The sequence below is a fragment of the Saimiri boliviensis genome, chromosome 13, assembly GCF_048565385.1.
Source record: "Saimiri boliviensis isolate mSaiBol1 chromosome 13, mSaiBol1.pri, whole genome shotgun sequence".
In the NCBI taxonomy this organism is placed as follows: Eukaryota; Metazoa; Chordata; class Mammalia; order Primates; family Cebidae; genus Saimiri; species Saimiri boliviensis.
Genome location: NC_133461.1, coordinates 82468167 through 82489185, shown reverse-complemented (window position 1 = coordinate 82489185; position 21019 = coordinate 82468167). Strand labels below are relative to the sequence as shown.

Here is a 21019-nt window from a genome sequence, read left to right as displayed (position 1 = left end):
AGACCCAACGCCTACAAAAGTTGTTTTTTGATTAGGGCATGGTGGTGCACACCTGTAGTCCTAGCTAACTGGGAAGCTGCAGCAGGAGGACTGCTTGAGCCCAGGAGTTCGAGATTGCAGTGAGCTACAATCACACCACTGCACTCTGGCCTGGGCAACAGAACAAGGCCCAGTCTCTTAAAATATAAAAATTTAAAAATTTTTTAAATGAGTACTATGAGAGCCTATAATATGGAATCTATCAGGTCAAATAAGTCTTCTTGGAGCTGGTACTTAAGGCTGAAATGGAAGGATGCCCTATCTGTAATATAAGGGAAATCATTTATATTTAGTAAGTATCTCAATATTACTTGAAAGGCTGAGATGGGAGGATCAAGAACAGCCTGGACAACATAGGAGATCTTGTGTCCTTTAAAAAAAAAAATTATCTTGCTATAACCAGTAATTACAAAGAAAAATAATTTTAAAACCAAAAGCTGGCCGGGCGCAGTGGCTCACGCATTTTGAGAGGCCGATGGGGGCGGATCATTTGAGGTCAGGAGTTCGAAACCAGCCTGGCCAACATGATAAAACCTCATCTCTACTAAAAACACAAAAAAATTAGCTGGGCGTGGTGGCAGATGTCTGTGATCCTAACTACTTGGGAGGCTGAGACAGCAGAATTGTTTCAACCCAGGAAATGGAGGTTGCAGTGAGCCAAGATTGTACCAGTGCACTCCAGCCTGGGCGACAAAGCAAGACTCTGTCTCAAACACACACACACACACACACACACACACAGAGCTTGGCCAGGCATGGTGGCTCACATCTATAATCCCAGCATTTTGGGAGGTCAAGGCAGGTGAATCATCTGAGGTTTGGAGTTCAAGGCCATCCTGGCCAACATGGCAAAAGCCTGTCTCTACTAAAAATACAGAACTTAGCTGGGTGTGGTGGCGGGTGCCTGTAATCCCAGCTACTTGGGAGGCCGAGGCAAGAGAATCGCTTGAACCGTGGAGGCTGCAGTGAGCAAAGACTGCACCACTGCACTCCAGCCTGGAAGACAGAGTGAGATTTTGTCTCAAAAAAACAAAAACAAAAACAAAAACAAAATCTTGTCAAGCAGACCACAAGCCTACTGCCTGGCCAGTCCATCTACCCAAATAACTAGTTCAGCTCAAAACCTGTCTTTGTGGTTTCCTCAACTTACCATGATATTTCCAAAGTCCCATCTTCAAAAGCTATCCCCAAAGCAGGATTTGGTGTTGGGAAGAGCAAATATAAAAACCGACCTATCTTCCTCTTCTCCTCCTCTCTCCTGGTTCTTTTCCCAACACCGGAGACTAAAAGACACAGGGCTATCTCCCCTTCCTTTGGCCACCGAGTGTCAAGGCTCCTGGCCAAGCTGTCACTGCTGGAAGCAGCACATTCTCAGCAGGAGAAATCTACGCCCTGAGTATTCCAGTCTTCATTCTTATTATGTTCAAGGAGGAGCTAAAGACATTTTTTAAATTCCTTCAAGAGAATAGTCTGACTTTAGAAGGCTCTTATTATTTTATAGGAAAGACCCTATTAGGATTGTCAAAATTGAGTATGAATGTCAAACTTTTCTCCTGCAATAATCCTATTCTCCCCAAGACAGATGCTTTAGACTAAGGGAGATAGTAACCTATTCAAAAGAAGAAGAAAAAGAAAAAAAATTCCCCCCCCCGAAAAAAAACATCTTGATTAGTGCAGCTTTTAAATATATTTGCTATGGTTGGAATGTGTCTCCCAAAAAGCAAGTGTTGGAAACTTAATCCCCAAAACAACAGTGTTGTGGGGTATGGCTGATGAGAGCGGTTAGGTCACGAGGGCTCCACCCTCTTGTTATAAATAGAATTTTCGATGCCAAAAACGAAGTAGCACTGGAATATAAATGTCCTCAGCGAGGCAATTTACTTCTATAGAAGCGTGTGGCTCACAGATGGAACAATGGCGAGTGCACACCTGGACAAGGAGGGGAAGGGGACTTATGCCTGACGGAGGTCACCCCTACTGCTGCCATTCCCCGCTTGGCTAGGGTTAGGTGGCACAGTCTAGTCTAATTCCGATTGGCTATTTTAAAGGGAGGAGGGGTACGAGCCAGAGTGGCAGGATGGGTAGTTTGGCGGGAAGGATGGTTACAGGCAGGTCAGAGCAGGTAAGCAGGGGTCAAAGCAGGTGACCACAGCAGGTGACTGGGATGAGTCAGGATGGGGCAGGGGATTGGGGGAACAGATGTGAACTACTGATTAGAACTGGTGGTAAAGGCTGTTTACTGAAACTACAAGGAGGTTAAACTTGAAAATAGAGGATTAGAGACTAAGAGAGCTGAACATATAGACATACTGATTAGTTGAATAGAAACTTCGGGTTCACTATATCTAACATTCTGAATGGATTAAGGCTGATGATAAAAGGGCTTGAGGCTATGAGTCCAACCTCTTGCTCGCTCACTCTTTTGGCTCTTAGTGCTGATCCTTCTATCTTAGACTTCCCAGCCCCCAGAACCGTGAGCCAATAAATTGGTTGCATATTAATTACCCAGTCTCCAGTATTCTGTTACAGCAGCACAAAACAGGCTAAGACAATATTATAATCCTATTGCCACGGCTCTTTAGCGCTGTACGGCAGCTCATCTGAACAAGAGCAGGATGCTAAGTCACAGGATACAACTTACTGGCCATCCACCCTGCCCCAGGCAGTATCTTGTGGACTTTAACACGAATTATACTCAAACCTTACAAAAACCCTAAAGAAACTGCTTTTCTATTTTCGTTTTACAAATAAAAAAGGAAGTTTAAAGATATTAAGTAACGATGCCAGTGTCAGAGATCTAACAAGTGGTGGAAATGAATTCGGCCCAATATTTACTGCGGCCTTGCTGCCCAGACTCACTTGGAGTTTCTGCTCCCTGCATTCTGGTGCGGTGTCTCTTGGCTACCCTAGCTATGGCTCCAGTGGCCCAGATCTAGCTCAGGCAGCCCTTCCAGAAGGTGTAAGTGGCAAATTTTGGTGACACCTGCATGATTCCAACTCTGCATGTACATATAGATTGCAAAAGCTGTGAAGGAAGAGCTACCTCCAGCTAGATTTCAAAGGATTCCTTGGAGAGCCTTGTGGACCAGGAAGAGAACTGCCACAGGGGCAGAGGCACTGCAGAGAGTCCCCAGTAAGACAATGATTCGGGGAACCACGAAGGCAGGGTCACCCTGAGACCTCAGAATTGTAAATCCAGTATGCAACACCAGCCTCAGGGAGCCACAGACACCTGAGAGCTGTCACGTGGGCTACATTCAGCTAAACTATAGGGGCAGGGCCACACAAGACCTTTGGGGTCCAATTCCCATCCCAGTGTGTCCAGAAGGCAAGACATGAAGTCAAAGAAGATGATTCTCAAGCCTGAAGACTGAATCTTGTTTGCCTTGTTGGGTCTTAGACTTTCTTGAGCCCTGTTACCCCTTTCTTGCATATTTCTCCCTTGTGGCACGGGAATGCCTATCCAACACCTGTCTCACCGTTGTACTTTGGAAGTATACAACTTGTCTGATTTCATGGGTTCAGACCAGCACTCTCAGACCCAAGGTTTTTCCATTACTCTAGTTTCTCAAGCAATTCAGGGTAGAGAGTTACGACATGCCTCACGTCACCCTGCTCCCTGCCAAAAACAAGTCACTATTATCTCTCCAAAGTATGGAAATGTATAAAATTAGACCTGCCATTGTTCATAAAGACAGAAGTTCTTTCTGTCAACCTGATATTTAATAATCGTTTGACTAATGTAAATCAGTTTGGCTTCTTTCTTCTGAGGAATAATATAGTATAACATAGAGCATGCTAGAGTGTTACTAAAAAAAGATATGTACTTGCTAAAATTCGTAGCAGAAATGCATGAAACAATTAAGGGCGAGGGGCAGAAGGAGAGAGGGAGGAAGAGACAGTGACAAAATGCTGAGCAAGAAAAGGCACAGGAGGTACAGCTGCACGCAACCAACGATGAGGAGAAACACTTGATCTTCAATGAAAAAAAAAAAAAGGATCAGCCGTGGCAACTCATGCCTGTAATCCCAGCACTTTGGGAGGCTGAAGCAGGTGGATCACTTGAGGCCAGGAGTTTGAAGTCAGCTGGCCAACATGGTAAAACCCCACCTCTACTAAAAATACAAAAATTAGCTGGGCATGGTGGCGGGCACGTGGGAGTGAAACAAAAGAATCGCTTGAACTCAGGAGACAGAGGTTGCAGTGAGCCAAGATTGCACCGCTGCACTCCAGCCTAGATAACAGAGTAAGACACTGTCTCAAAAAAAAAAAAAAAAAAGATGCCAGTTTACATGTAAGCCCAGCAAACTTTCCCATGTGCTAAAACTCACCACCCTCTACTCCACTAATGCCATTACCAACCCCCATTTCACACCCAGGCTGTGACTGAGAAAATCTATGACTTGTATGAGCACGATGGTGTCCTGTTGGCAAATGCCACTATTACCCTTGAAAGACAGAGCCCTGGCGGGGAGATCAATGTTACAGGTTGAGCAAAACCCAAAGGAACTTGGTTGCCCCCAAAATCAAATATGCTCCTTTTGTCTTTATGCCTTCAACTCCTCTCAGTCTTTTGGTGACTTAACCAGGGGCTGCTTGGAAAACCAAATTTAGAGGTTGAAAGTGGGAAACCCGGGAATTTAGAATGTGATCGTTTGCCTTTGCTTCCAACTTTGGGACAATTTTACTAGGAAGGTTGCAAACTGCTGAACATCATGTATGAAAATAAAAACTAGTGTTTAGTTACCTTGAGAAGAAAGGGAATATGGACCACCCAGGTCAATCATGTGTCAAAAACCAGGGGTTTTACAGTTATTGATCATAGAGGAAATTTAAAGACATCGTTTTAGAGAAAACTAGCAACATGTGTATTCTGGGCAGACAACTAACTCAGATGACCCCAGCGGCCCTTCAGCCTCAATAGTTTTATGGTTTTATGGCAACATGCACACTTACCCTTGGAGGGTGTGCATTCTGGGGCTGGGTGCGCTGGGTGGAGATAGTAGAGAAGGATTTCAATGTCATCCCTTCTGGATCCATGCTTTTGCTCAGCATCAGCTAAGCATCTCATTCTAAGCAGAGACTACTTGTTTTGACACTTACCAGTATCACCAGATGTCATATGAGTCCAATAATTAAGTGCCCCTCAAAGACGAAATTGTGCCCATGTGGCTAAAAGTATACCCTAGTTTTCCAGGCACGGTGGCTCACAGCTGTAATCCCAGCACTTTGGGGGCCAAGGCAGGTGGATCACTTGAGGCCAGGAGTTCAAGACCAGCCTGGTCAATATGGTAAGACCCAGTGTCTACCAAAAAATACAAAAATTAGCTGGCACAGTGGCTCATGCCTTTTGAGACAAGTTTCACTCTTGTTACCCAGGCTGGAGTGCAGTGGTGCGATCTTGGCTCACTGCAACCTCCACCTCCTGGATTCAAGTGATTATTCTGCCTCAGCCTCCCAAGTAACTGGGACTACAGGCATGCACCACCACACCCAGCTAATTTTTGTATTTTTAGTAGAGACAAGGTTTCACCATGTTGGTCAGGCTGGTCTCAAACTCCTGACCTCATGATCCATCCACCTTGGCCTCCCAAAGTGCTGGGATTACAAGCATGAGCCACTGCGCCTGGCCAGTTTTTTTTTGAGACAGAGTCTCACTCTGTCATCCAGACTGGAGTGCACTGTCATGATCTCAGCTCACTGCAACCTCCGTCTCCTAAATTCAAGCGATTCTCCTACTTCAGACTCCCAAGTAGCTCAGATTACAGGCATGCAACACACCCAGATAAATTTTGTATTTTTAGTAGAGATGGGGTTTCACTATGTTAGCCAGGCTGGTCTTGAACTCCTGACCTCAGGTGATCTACCCTCCTCAGTCTCCCAAAGTGCTGGGATAATAGACATGAGCCACTGTACCCAGCCTAATTTTGTCTTTATATAATTTTTCAACTTTTTTTTTTAAGTTGAAAAACTATTTATTTCACTGGAAAGAAAAAAAGTGACCCAACTCTGTAGGCCTAACCTTTAGACCAAAAAGAGACCCAGGGGCAGTGAGACTCTCACCAAGATCAATCCCAAATCCAACAGTGGCAGGAGGCGGGGAGGAGACAGCACAGGCCCCCACCGCAGTTTCTGCACACAATGAGGTCTGCTGGGAGAATGGAACATGAGTGGGAAGCTACAGAAGTACTGAAGGACAGAAGAACAGGAAAATGCACGGGAGAGGAAAGGAAAGAAAGAGAAAGTCTGAACTTAGTACGGTAAATTAAGGTCCACGGTTCCTGAGGGACTGAATGCACAGAGCCGAGAACATCCCGGAGACTGGGTACCACGAAGGGTGTATTCTCATGCACAACTGCAGCTCGGAATTTCAGCCCATACACATCCCACCTGAAAACTCTGTGTTATCGAGGCCCCTGATGGCCTCCGCTGCATCCTCTGCCCGCTCCATGTGTACGAAGGCATAATCTTTCATGATGTCACATTCGACGACCAGACCACACTCCTCAAACTGGGTTCGAAGCTCCTTCTTGGTGCAGGTGGGACTGATGCTGCCCACATGCAACTTGGTTGAGGTTTTGCTGTTATTCTCGCTGGCTTCAATGTTGATGTGCACTCCATGAAGCTTGCAATGGTGCAGGTTGCGTATGGCCTCTTCTGCTGTCTTCTATGTGCACAAAGCCGTAATTCTTTTTTTTTTTTTTTTTTTTTTTTTTTTTTTTTTTTGAGATGGTGTCTTGCTCTGTCACCAAGGCTGGAGTGCAATGATGCAATCTCAGCTCACTGCAACTCCTCCCGAGTTAAAGAGAGTCTCCTGCCTCAGTCTCCTGAGTAGCTGGGATTACAGACGCCCGCCACCACACCTGACTAACTTTTGTATTTTTAGTAGAGACAGGGTTTTACCATGTTAGTCAGGCTGGTCTCGAACTCCTGACCTCGTGATCCACCCACCTCGGCCTCCCAAAGTGCTGGAATTACAGGCGTGAGCCACTGTGCCCGGCAAAGCCATAATCCTTAATGATGTCACATTCCAGCACCTTCCCATACTGCTTGAAGAATGAGCTCTGTGACTCCCGGGGCAGGTTTCTGATGAACAGCTTTACCATCCTGACAACAGCCCACACAGAAATTGGCAGGGCCTCCTCCTCGCAGTGCTGATGCTTCTGGCAAAATGCTAAAATTACAGCCAATTTTTTTCAACTTTTAGATTCAGGAGGTACATGTACGTGATGCTGAAGTTTAGGGTATGAATGTTCTCATTACCTAGGTACTGAGCATAGAATCCAACAGTTTTTCAATCTTTTCCCCGCCTCCTCCTTTTCCCCTCTAGTGGTCCCCAGTGTCTACTGTTGCCATCTTTATGTCCCTGCTACCCCATGTGGAGTTCCCACTTATAAGAGAGAACATGCAGTATCTGTGCATTAATTCTAATTCGCTTAGGATAATGGGCTCCAGCTGCAGCTAAATTCATGTTGCTGCAGAGGACATGATCTTGTTACTTTTTATGGCTGTATAGTATTCTATGGTATATATACCACATTTTCTTTATCCAATCCGCCACGGATAGGCACCTGGATTGATTCCACGTCTTTGCTCTTATGAACAGTGCTATGATGAACAAGCAAGTGCATTTCATGTCTTTTTCTTCCTTTCCAGCATCACTCCCCCTCACTCTTGCTTCCCTAGCACTGTACCCACAATGAAGCTTGAACCGCCCTGGCTAAGACAGAGAGAGCTGAAGCATCAGTCACAGAGTAGAGGCTCAGTTAAAATAACAAAAAACATAGCAGACTGCCAGCTTTCAAGATATTCTTACTAAAGAAAAAACATATATATATAAATGCCCCTGGATATTCTTCTCCTAGATTTACTGATTAAATGGCTTATCAGTTTACAAAGGAATCCGAAGGCAGGGCACAGTGGTTCACACCTGTAATCCCAGCACTGTGGGAGGCTGAGGCAGGCGGATCACCTGAGGTCAGGAGTTTAAGACCGGCCTGGCCAACAGTGTGAAACCCCATCTCTACTAAAAATACAAAAATTAGCTGGGCATGGTGGCGCATGCCTGTAGTCCCAGCTACTTGGGAGGCTGAGGCAAGAGAATCACTTGAACCTAGGAGGCGGAGGTTGCAGTGAGCCAAGATGGTACCACTGCACTCCAGTCTGGGTGACAGAGCAAGATTCCATCTCAAAAAAAAAAGGAGTCTGAGGAATTTGTATTTACATTTTTAGATATAAAGTTTTGGGCTGTGAATTACATGACTGCCCACCAATTGCACACTTAAATTGTTTCACTGGTCCTCAAATGCAATTGAAATATATAGTTATCAATGATGTGGATGTCTAATTTAGATGCCTGTCCTCAGGAAGATAAAATATGTAGATGTCAATTACCATAAGGATTAAATATTTATATGCCTGTGGAAGCAAAATACTTTGTGATCAATAATTTACTGACGTTTTTATACCCATCAGGAAGGGAATGAATAACTGCATTTAGGTTTTTTATGCATCACAGTTGTGTTAAATTGATAACGTGAGGTCGAACAGTGTCTCAAAAGTCAAGGGGCTAAATAAATACGCACAGTTAACTCTTCTTTTATATATATACACACACACCTGTATATATGAAAACAGATACCATTAAGTTATCAGCAAGACAGATTCTGGCCAGATGCAGTGGCTCAGGCCTGTAATCCTAGCGCTGTGGGAGGCCAAGGTAGGAGGATCGTTTGAGCCCAACCTGAGTTCAAGACCAACCTGGGCAACATAGGGAGACCCTGTCTCTACAAAAAAAAAATTAAAAATCAGCCAGGTGTTGTGGTGCATGCCTGTAGTCCCAGCCACGCACTCAGGAGGCTGAGGCAGGAGGATTACTTGAGCCCAGGAGGCTGGGGCTGCAGTGAGCATTCTTTGCACTATTGCACTCCAGACTGGATGACAGAGCAAGACCCCGTTCCTCTCCCATACTGTATTAGCCCATTTTCACACTGCTGATAAAGACATACCAGAGTCTGGGTAATTTATAAAGAAAAAGAGTTTAATGGGACTTAGAGGTCCACATGGCTGGGGAGGTCTCACAATCATGGTGAAAGCCAAAAGACATGTCTGACGTGGCGGCAGACAAGAAAGAATGAGAGCCCTTATAAAATCATCAGATACAGGACCAGGTGCGGTGGCTCACACCTGTAATCCCAGCACTTTGGGAGGCCGAGGTGGGCGAATCACGAAGTCAGGAGTTCGAGACCAGCCTGGCCAACAAAGTAAAACTCTGTCTTTACTAAAAATACAAAAATTAGCCAGCCATGGTAGCGGGCACCTATAATCCCAGCTACTCAGAAGCCTGAGGCAGGAGAACCACTTGAAACCGGAAGGCAGAAGTTGCAGTGAGCCGAGATTGCGCCACTGCACTCCAGCCTGGGCAAAAGAGTGAAACTCCATCTCAAAAAAAAAAAAAAAAAAAAAAAAAAAATCATCAGATCTCATGAGACTTATTCACTACCATGAGAACAGTCTGGGGAAACCACTTCTGTGATTCAATTATTTCCCACGCGGTCTTTTCCACAACATATGGGAATTATGGGAGCCACAATTCAAGATGAGATTTGGTGGAGACACAGCTAAGCCATATCAACCACAAAAAAAGAACAGACTCTATCTTCAAATCACATCTCAAAGCTACCATTTCCATCTCCTATGCATCTTACCTAATCCAGGGCATCAGTATTTGCAGTTACTGAATAGAAACTGTCTTGCAGTTGTGAGTGGTGGCTCACACCTGTAATCCCAACACTTTGGGAGGCCACGGCAGGTGGATCACTTCAGGTCAGGAGTTTGAGACCAGCCTAGGCAACATGGTGAAACCCTGTGTCTACTAAAAATTTAAAAAATTAGCCGTGTGTGGTGGCACATGCCTGTAATCCCAGTTACTTGAGAGGCTGAGGCAAGAGACTCACTTGAACCCAGTAGGTAGAGGTTGCAGTGAGCCGAGATCGTGCCACTGCACTCCAGCCTGGGTGACCAAGGGAGGGAGGACAGGAGGGAGGGAGGGAGGGAGGGAGGGAGGGAGGGAGGGAGGGTGGGAAGGAGGGAAGGAGAAAAGGAGGGAAAGAGGGAGGGAAGGAGGGAGGGAAGGAGGAAGGAAGGAAGGAAAGGAGGGAGGGAGGGAGGGAAGGTCTTGCTTCCACATTCATATCCCAATCTGTTCTTCGTGGAGAAGTCAGAGGGATCTTTTTAAAGCATACATCACAACCAAACAAAATAAAAATCAGATCACGTCACCCCTGCTTAAAGCCTCCTGATATTTTCCCATGGCACTTAAAATATATGCAAACTTCCCACTCTCTGATGAAACCCTGATGGCCTGGCTCCTGGTTCCCATTCAAATCTCATCTCATGCTGCCTCCTTTCTCTTCCTTCCACCTTCAAACAGCTTCCTCTTCAAGGCTTCATCTCAAATGTTACGTCCTCAGAGAGGCCTCCCTGATCTCTCTGTCTAAAATCAAAATGCGACAAAACCTGGTGGCTCATACCTGTAATCCCAGCACTTTGAGAGGCTGAGGCAGGAGGATCACTTAAGCTCAGTAGTTCAAAACCAGCCTGGGTAACATACTGAGACCCTGTCTCTGTGAATAATTGAAAATTAGCCACGCATGGCAGCAAGCACCTGTAGTCCTAGCTATGAAGGAGGCTGAGGCGGGAGGATTGCTTGAGGCTGGAAGGTCCAGGCTGCAGTGAGCTATGATCATGCCACAGCACTCCAGTCTGGGCAACAGAGCAAGACCCTGCCTCAGAAAATTAATTAATTAAATTATTTAAGTCAAAATACTCATCCCTATCTGGTGGCATGCTGTGTACATATCTCATAAGCACCATGAAGGCAGAGTCTGTTTGGTTTGCCTCTATAAGCCCCCCACACCTAACCCATAATAGGTTTTTAGATGCCAGTTGTATAAATGAATAAAGAACAGACCCTAACAGTAGCAACAGATACATCCTGAGGCACCCTCAAATTATCTCAAATCACAACTATGATAGCGTACAATTGTTTAAAAAAAAAAATGGAGTCACGTGAACCATTTCACACAGATGCAAACCATTAAGCTAGTCTAATGACTACAATTTAATCTATTTAAATTGCTATCTTCTGCCTAATAACTGCTGTTTTAAAACACTTGACTTTTGTCTTCATTTCCATTATCAGTACATGCAGTTGACTGCCTTCTGAGGGGTCTTTTATGCTAGTAAACAAAATTTTTAATATTTCAAGGGAGTTCCAGCATATGCAACAAGTATATAACACAAAGCTGGTTGAGAGACAGACACTGGTTCACAACAGGGAGCAAGTGACTCATTGGCACCCACATTCCTCAAAGGCCAGGGGACTCGAATCTGTGTCCTAGAAAAATCTAGATAAAGTGGATCAAACTACAATCATAAAATTTATAAAATGAAAGATAAATAAATGGTTCTGGCAGGACACAGTGGCTCACACCTGTAATCCCAGTACTTCGGGAGGCCAAGGTGGGTTGATCACTTGAGGTGAGGAGTTCGAGACCAGCCTGCCCAACATGGTGAAACCCCATCTCTACTAAAAATACAAAAATCAGCCAGTCATGGTGGTGCACACCTGTAATCCCAGCTACTCAGGAGGCTGAGGCAGGAGAATCACTTGAACCCGGGAAGCAGAGGTTGCAGTGAGCCAAGATCACACCACTGCACTCCAGTCTGGGCAGTGAGACTCCATCTCAAAAACAAAAACAAAAACAAGCAGGTTTAAGTTGTTTTTTAAATTGTTTTCTGTTTTGTTTTTTTAAGACAAGATCTGGCTCTATTGCCCAGGCTGGAGTGCAGTGGTACAGTCTTGGTTCACTGCAACCTCTGCCTCCCAGAATCAGGCGATCCTCCCACCTCAGCCTCTGGAATAGCCAGGACTACAAGCGTGCACCACCACACCAGGCTAATTGTATTTTTTGTAGTGATGGAGTCTCCATATGTTGCCCAGGCTGGCCTCAAACTCGTGAGCTCAACCAATCTGCCCTCCTCAGCCTCCCAAAGGGCTGGGATTACAGGCATGAGCCACTGCACCCAGCCTTGTTTTAATTTTTGAGAGCAAAGAAAAACACAACAATTAAAGCTACATGGTTTTATTCTGCATGCCTATGAGAGAGTTGTCTGCGCTGCAGAACGGAGCTGCCAGCACATCTCAGAGAATTTCTGGGGCTCAGAGGATCTGTCTAGACCTGGATGGAAGCCATCATTTCCATCGGCCCCAACTGCTGTAGCTACAGTAGCGAAATCTGTGCTCTGCCTCCCAATGCCAGCCAGAGGGAAGTGCTTGGCTTTGGGCACCTGTCATTTCTTTTTTTTTGAGATGGAGTCTTGCTCTGTCACCCAGGCTGCAGTGCAGAGGAGTGCTCTCGGTTCACTGCAACCTCTGCCTCCCAGATTCAAGCAATTCTCCTGCCTCAGCCTCCTGAGTAGCTGGGATTACAGGCGTGCACCACCATGCCTGGCTAATTTTTCTACTTTTTTAGTAGAGACAGGGTTTCACCATGTTGGCCAGGCAGGTCTCAAACTCCTGACCTCATGATCCATCCACCTTTGACTTCCAAAGTGCTGGGATTACAGGCATGAGCCACCATGCAGAGCCTCACCTGCCACTTCTCAACCAAAAAACGGCTACCAGATTTTCAAGCACTTTCTTTTTTTTTTTTTTTTTTTTGAGATGGGGTTCTATGTTGCTCAGGCTGGTCTTGAACTCCTGGGTCCAAGTGACCCTCCCACCTTAACCTCCCAAGCAGTCAGAATTATAGGAGCACACCATCCCATCTGGCTCGGTCACTTTTACTCTTTCTTTAATCTTTAAGTATCACACAATGCATAAGAAAGAACAAAGACCCAGCCAAACTAAGCTTCATAAGTGAAGGAAAAATAAAATCCTTTGTGAACAAGCAAGCACTCAGAGATTTCATCACCACCAAACCTGCTCTACAAGAACTCCTGAAAGAGGCTCTACACATATAAAGGAACAACCAGTACCAGCCACTCCAAAAACACACCAAATGGTAAAAGAGCATCAACACAATCAAGAATCTGCATCAACTAACCAACAAAACAGCCAGGTAGCATCAAAATGACAATATCAAATTCACACATAACAATACTATCCCTAAATGTCAATGGACTAAATGCCCCAATCAAAAGACACAGACTGGCAAATTGGATAAAAAGCCAAAATCCATCAGTGTGCTGTATCCAGGAAACCCATCTTACATGCAAGGATACACAAAGGCTCAAAATAAAGGGATGGAGGAAGATCTACCAAGCAAATGGAGAGCAAAAAAAGGCAGGAGTTGCAATTCTCATCTCTGATAAAATAGACTTTAAAGCAACAAAGATCAAAAGAGACAAAGAAGGACATTACATAATGGTAAAAGGATCACTGCAACAAGAAGAGCTAACGATCCTAAATATATACGCACCCAATACAGGAGCACCCAGATACATAAGGCAAGTTCTTAATGACTTACAAAGAGACTTAGACTCCCACACAATAATAGTGGGAGACTTTAACACCCCATTGTCAATATTAGACAGATCATCCAGACAGAAAATCAACAAGGATATCCAGGACCTGAATACAGACCTGGAACAAGCAAACCTAATAGACATTTACAGAACTCTCCACCCCAAATCCACAGAATATACATTCTTCTCAGCACCACATCACACCTACTCTAAAATTGACCACATAATTGGCAATAAATCACTCCTCAAATGCAAAAGAACAGAAATCATAACAAACAGTCTCTCAGACCACAGTGCAATCGAGTTAGAACTCAGAATGCAGAAACTAACTCAGAACCGCACAGCTTCACGGAAACTGAACAACTTGCTCTTGAATGTTGACTGGATAAACAATGAAATGAAGGCAGAAATAAAGATGTTCTTCGAAACCAATGAGAACGAAGACACAACATACCAGAATCTCTGGGACACATTTAAAGCAGTCTCTAGAGGAAAATATATAGCAATGAGTGCCCACATGAGAAGAAAGGAGAGATCTAAAATTGACACCCTATCATCAAAATTGAAAGAGCTAGAGGAGCAAGATCAAAAAAACTCAAAACCTAGCAGAAGACAGGAAATAACTAAGATCAGAGCAGAACTGAAGGAAATAGAGACACAAAAAACTCTTCAAAAAATCAATAAATCCAGGAGCTGGTTTTTTGAAAAGATCAACAAAATAGACCACTAGCCAGATTAATAAAAAAGAAAAGAGAGAATAACCAAATTGATGCAATAAAAAACGATAAAGGGGATATCACCACAGATTCCACAGAAATCCAAACCATCATCAGAGATTATTACAAACAACTCTATGCACATAAACTAGTAAACCTGGAAGAAATGGATAAATTCCTGGACACCTGCATCCTCCCAAGCCTAAACCTGGAAGAAGCCGAAACCCTGAATAGACCAATAACATGGTCTGAAGTCGAGGCGGCAATAAAGAGCCTACCACCCAAAAAAAGCCCAGGTCCAGATGGGTTCACAGCTGAATTCTACCAGACATACAAGGAGGAGCTGATACCATTCCTTCTGAAACTATTCCAGACAATCCAAAAAGAGGGAATCCTTCCCAAATCATTTAACGAGACAAACATCATCCTGATACCAAAACCCGGCAGAAACTCAACAAGAAAAGAAAATTTCAGGCCAATATCCATGATGAACATAGATGCAAAAATCTTCAATAAAATACTGGCAAACCGATTGCAACAGCATATCAAAAAGCTCATCCACCATGATCAAGTAGGATTCATCCCGGGGATGCAAGGCTGGTTCAACATACACAAGTCCATAAACGTAATTCACCACATAAACAGAACCAAAGACAAAAACCACATGATTATCTCAATTGATGCAGAGAAGGCTTTTGACAAAATTCAACAACGCTTTATGCTAAAAACCCTCAATAAACTAGGTATTGACGGAACGTATCTCAAAACAATAAAAGCTATTTACGACAAACCAACAGCCAATATCATACTGAATGGGCAAAAACTGGAAGCATTCCCTTTGAAATCTGGCACTAGACAAGGGTGCCCTCTCTCACCACTCCTATTCAATATAGTACTGGAAGTTCTAGCCAGAGCAATCAGGCAAGAAAAAGAAATAAAGGGTATCCAAATTGGAAAGGAGGAAATCAAATTGTCTCTATTTGCAGATGACATGATTGTATATCTGGAAGACCCCATCATCTCAGCCCAAAATCTCCTGAAACTGATAAACAACTTCAGCAAAGTCTCAGGATACAAAATCAACGTGCAAAAATCACAAGCATTCCTGTACACCAGTAATAGACTTCAAGAGAGCCAAATCAAGAACGAACTGCCATTCACAATTGCTACAAAGAGAATAAAGTACCTAGGAATACAACTAACAAGGGATGTAAAGGACCTCTTCAAGGAGAACTACAAGCCATTGCTCAACGAAATAAGAGAGGATACAAACAGATGGAGAAACATTCCATGTTCATGGTTAGGAAGAATCAACATCGTGAAAATGGCCATACTGCCCAAAGTAATTTACAGATTCAACGCTATTCCCATCAAGCTACCAATGACCTTCTTCACAGAACTGGAAAAAAACACCTTAAACTTCATATGGAACCAAAAGAGAGCCCGCATAGCCAAGTCAATTCTAAGCAAAAAGAACAAAGCAGGAGGCATCACACTACCGGACTTCAAACTATACTACAAGGCTACAGTAATCAAAACAGCATGGTACTGGTACCAAAACAGAGATATAGACCAATGGAACAGAACAGAGGCCTCAGAGGAAATACAACATACCCACAACCATCTGATCCTCGACAAACCTGACAAAAACAAGCAATGGGGAAAGGACTCCCTGTTTAATAAATGGTGTTGGGAAAACTGGCTAGCCATGTGCAGAAAGCAGAAACAGGACCCCTTCCTGACACCTTACACCAAAATTAACTCCAGATGGATTAAAGACTTAAACATCAGACCTAATACCATAAAAACCTTAGAAGAAAATCTAGGCAAAACCATTCAGCACATAGGTGTAGGCAAGGACTTCATGACCAAAACGCCAAAAGCAATGGCAACAAAAGCCAAAATAGACAAATGGGACCTAATCAAACTCCACAGCTTCTGCACGGCAAAAGAAACAGTCAGTAGAGTGAATCGGCAACCAACAGAATGGGAAAAAATTTTTGCAGTCTACCCATCTGACAAGGGGCTGATATCCAGAATTTACAAAGAACTAAAGCAGATCTACAAGAAAAAAACAAACAAGCCTATTCAAAAATGGGCAAAGGATATGAACAGATACTTTACAAAAGAAGACATACAGGAGGCCAACAAACATATGAAAAAATGCTCATCATCACTGGTCATCAGAGAAATGCAAATCAAAACCACACTGAGATACCATCTCACACCAATTAGAATGGCGATCATTAAAAAATCGGGAAACAACAGATGCTGGAGAGGATGTGGAGAAATAGGAACACTTTTACACCGTTGGTGGGAATGTAAATTAATTCAACCATTGTGGAAGACAGTGTGGCGATTCCTCAAGGACCTAAAAATAGAAATCCCATTTGACCCAGCAATCCCATTACTGGGTATATATCCAAAGGATTATAAATCATTCTACTACAAGGACACGTGCACACGAATGTTCATTGCAGCACTGTTTACAATAGCAAAGACCTGGAACCAACCCAAATGCCCAACGATGATAGACTGGATAGGGAAAATGTGGTACATATACACCATGGAATATTACGCAGCCATCAAAAACGATGAGTTCACGTCCTTTGTAGGGACATGGATGAACCTGGAAACCATAATTCTCAGCAAACTGACACAAGAACAGAAAATCAAACACCGTATATTCTCACTCATAGGCGGGTGTTGAACAATGAGAACACATGGACACAGGGAGGGGAGCACTACACACTGGGGTCCGTTGGGGGGAAATGGGGGAGGGGCGGGGGGGTGGGGAGGTGGGAAGAGATAGCATGGGGAGAAATGACAGATACAGGTGAGGGGACGGAAGGCAGCAAACCACACTGCCAAGTGTGTACCTATGCAACAATCTTGCATGTTCATCACATGTACCCCAAAACCTAAAATGCAATAAAAAAAAAAAGAAAGAAAAAAAGAAAGAACAAAGAGGATTTTAAAAGGAAGGGAGAGGCTACATCAGAAAGAAGGCTAAGAGAATTCCTAGTCCTGACTGAACCTCTCTTAAAACTAAACATTATGAGGCTCACCAAAGCCCCTGTCCTTATACTAAAATGAATCTAGCAAAGCGTTATTAATTTATATTTTTAGCTAGAAAGATAGAAAATCATATATTGTTAATATGTAATCTTTTCATGGAAAGAAAAGTTTATTGTAGCTATAGGAAATATTAATGTCTTGCCAGGAGTGGAGGCTCATGCCTATAATCCCAGAATCTTGGGAGGTCAAGGCGGGCGGAATGCTTGAGCCCAGGAGCTCGAGACCAGCCTGGGCAACATGGCAGGACTCCATTTCTACTACAATACAAAAATTAGTCAGGTGTGGTGGTGTGTGTCTATAGTCCCAGCTACTCAGGAGGCTGAGATGGGAGGATAAGTAGAGGCTGAGAGGCAGAAGGTGCAGTGAGCCAAGAATGCACCACTGCACTCCAGCCTAAGTGACAGAGCCAGACCCTGCCTACGAAAAGGAAAAAAAAGAAAGAATAATCAGTGTCTTTACATAATTAAAATTTCCCAAAAGGTATCTTGCAAAGCAAAGAAGCCTAGGAATCGCATAACATATTAATAATTTTGTTACCCCCTTTCTGTGTAACTATCTCCTAAGACAAAATGCCTTTGTTAGTTAAATTCTCACTTTATCAAATTAATACCTGCACAGAGCTTTAAAGTGAAATCATTTCTTCAGGCCTAGAACATAAGACAGCAGAGTCCTGCCTCATCCCCACTCCCGATTTTCAAATGCCAGAGCTCACCACTCCAATGCTTTCAGGTGTTTCATCTGCATTTGCACTTCAAAAATATCTAAATAACATGCTTAATATACTATGTTTTGATTTCTCAGTTTATTTATTTTTTTTTTTTTTTGAGATAGCACCTGGCTCTGTCACCCAGGCTGGAGTGCAGTCGCATGATCTTAGCTCACTGCAACCACCACCTATTGGGTTCAAGAGATTCTTGTGCCTCAGCCTCCCCAGCAGCTGGGACTACAGATGCCTGCCACCATGCCTGGCTAATTTTTTGTATTTTTAGTAGAGACGGGGTTTTGTCATCTTGGCCAGGTTGGTCTCAAACTCCTGACTTCAAGTGATCCACCGGCCTCGGTCTCCGAAAGTGCTGGGATTACAGGCATGAGCCACTATGCCAGGCCTAGGAATAGGCCTATTTCATGCTTGCAAACATTTATTCAACAATGTCTACTGACCAGGATGGTGACTCATGCCTGTAATCCCAACACTTTGGGTACTTGAGGCGGGAAGAGCACTTCAGGCCAGGAGTTTGAGACCAGCTTGGGCAACACAGCGAGACCTACTTTCTATAAGCTTTTTTTTTTTTTTTTTTAAAGAAAAATAATGTCATACTGCCCAAAGTAATTTACAGATTCAACCCTATCCCCATCAAGCTACCAATGACCTTCTTCACAGAACTGGAAAAAAACACCTTAAACTTCATATGGAACCAAAAGAGAGCCCACATAGCCAAGTCAATTCTAAGCCAAAAAAAAAAAAAACAAAGCAGGAAGCATCACACTATTGGACTTCAAACTATACTACAAGGCTACAGTAATCAAAGCAGCATGGTACTGGTACCAAAACAGAGATATAGACCAATGGAACAGAACAGAGGCCTCAGAGGCAACACCACACATCTACAACCATCTGATCTTTGACAAACCTGACAAAAACAAGCAATGGGGAAAGGAGTTCCTGTTTAAAGAATGGTGTTGGGAAAACTGGCTTGTCATGTGCAGAAAGCAGAAACTGGACCCCTTCCTGACACCTTACACTAAAATTAACTCCAGATGGATGAAAGACTTAAACATAAGACCTAACACCATAAAAACTCTAGAAGAAAACCTAGGCAAAACCATTCAGGACATAGGTGTAGGCAAGGACTTCATGACCAAAACACCAAAAGCATTGGCAACAAAAGCCAAAATAGACAAATGGGACCTAATCAAACTCCACAGCTTCTGCACGGAAAAAGAAACAGTCATTAGAGTGAATCAGCAACCAACAGAATGTGAAAAAATTTTTGCAGTCTACCCATCTGACAAAGGGCTGATATCCAGAATTTACAAAGAACTAAAACAGATTTACAAGAAAAAAAACAAACAAGCCCATTCAAAAGTGGGCAAAGGACATGAACAGATACTTTACAAAAGAAGACATACAGGAGGCCAACAAACATATGAAAAAATGCTCATCAACACTGGTCATTAGAGAAATGCAAATCGAAACTACATTGAGATACCACATCACGCCAGTTAGAATGCCGATCATTAAAATACCTGGAGACAGGCCGGGCGTGGTGGCTCAATCCTGTAATCCCAGCACTTTGGGAGGCCGAGATGGGTAGATCACGAGGTCAAGAGATCGAGACCATCCTGGTCAACATGGTGAAACCCCGTCTCTAGTAAAAATACAAAAAAATTAGCTGGGCATGGTGGCACATGCCTGTAATCCCAGCTACTCAGGAGGTTGAGGCAGGAGAATTGTCTGAACCCAGGAGGCGGAGGTTGTGGTGAGCCGAGATCACGCCATTGCACTCCAGCCTGGGTAACGAGAGCGAAACTCTGTCTCAAAAAAAATAAAATAAAATAAAATAAAAATATCTGGAGACAACAGATGCTGGAGAGGATGTGGAGAAATAAGAACACTTTTACGCTATTGGTGGGAGTGTAAATTAGTTCAACCATTGTGGAAGACAGTGTGGCTATTCCTCAAAGACCTAGAGAAACAGAAATTCCATTTGACCCAGCAATCCCATCACTGGGAACAAAGGATTATAAATTGTTCTACTATAAGGACACATGCACAAGAATGTTCATTGCAGCACTGTTTACAATAGCAAAGACCTGGAACCAACCCAAATGCCCATCGACGATAGACTGGATAAAGAAAATGTAGCACATATACACCATGGAATACTATGTAGCCATGAAAAAGGATGAGTTCACGTCCTTTGTAGGGACATGGATGAAGCTGGAAACCATCATTCTCAGCAAACTGACACAAGAACAGAAAATCAAACACCACATGTTCTCACTCATAGGCGGGTGTTGAACAATGAGAACATATGGACACAGGAAGGGGAGCACTACACACTGGGGTCTGTTGGGGGGAATTAGGGGAGGGACAGCGTGGGGTGGGGAGTTGGGGAGAGATAGCATGGGGAGAAATACCAGATATAGGTGATGGGGAGGAAGGCAGCACATCACACTGCCGTGTGTGTACCTATGCAACAATCTTGCATGTTCTTCACATGTACCCCAAAACCTAAAATGCAATTAACAAAAAAAGAAAAAGAAAAGTAATGTCTACTGAAGCCTGCCATAGGCTAGGCGCTGTTCTCAACAGTAGGACTACAGCAATGAATAAAGCGAAGTCCCTGTTCTTCCCACGGCTGATACACCAGTCACCAAATGAGTAAGAGGACTTCAGGGAGTGATAAGGGTTATGAAGAAAGAAAACACAGCAGGAGGCCAGGCACGGTGGCTCACGCCTGTAATCCCAGCACATTAGGAGGCCGAGGTAGGTGGATCACGAGGTCAGGAGTTGAAGACCAGCCTGGCCAACATGCTGAAACACCATCTCTACTAAAGATATTAAAAATTAGCCGGGCATGGTAGCACACACCTGTAATTCCAGCTACTCGGGAGGCTGAGGTAGGAGAATCACTTGACCCCAGGAGGCGAAA

At 43.8% G+C, this 21019-nt stretch overlaps 1 protein-coding gene and 1 pseudogene across 7 annotated transcripts in view; both read right to left on the bottom strand.

Annotated features, from left to right (window-relative positions):
• POFUT3 (protein O-fucosyltransferase 3) overlaps positions 1-21019 on the bottom strand; it is a 288699-nt gene that overhangs the window by 236232 nt on the left and 31448 nt on the right. The window lies entirely within an intron of this gene.
• LOC101051971 (RNA-binding protein 4 pseudogene) lies at positions 1451-10063 on the bottom strand (annotated as a pseudogene).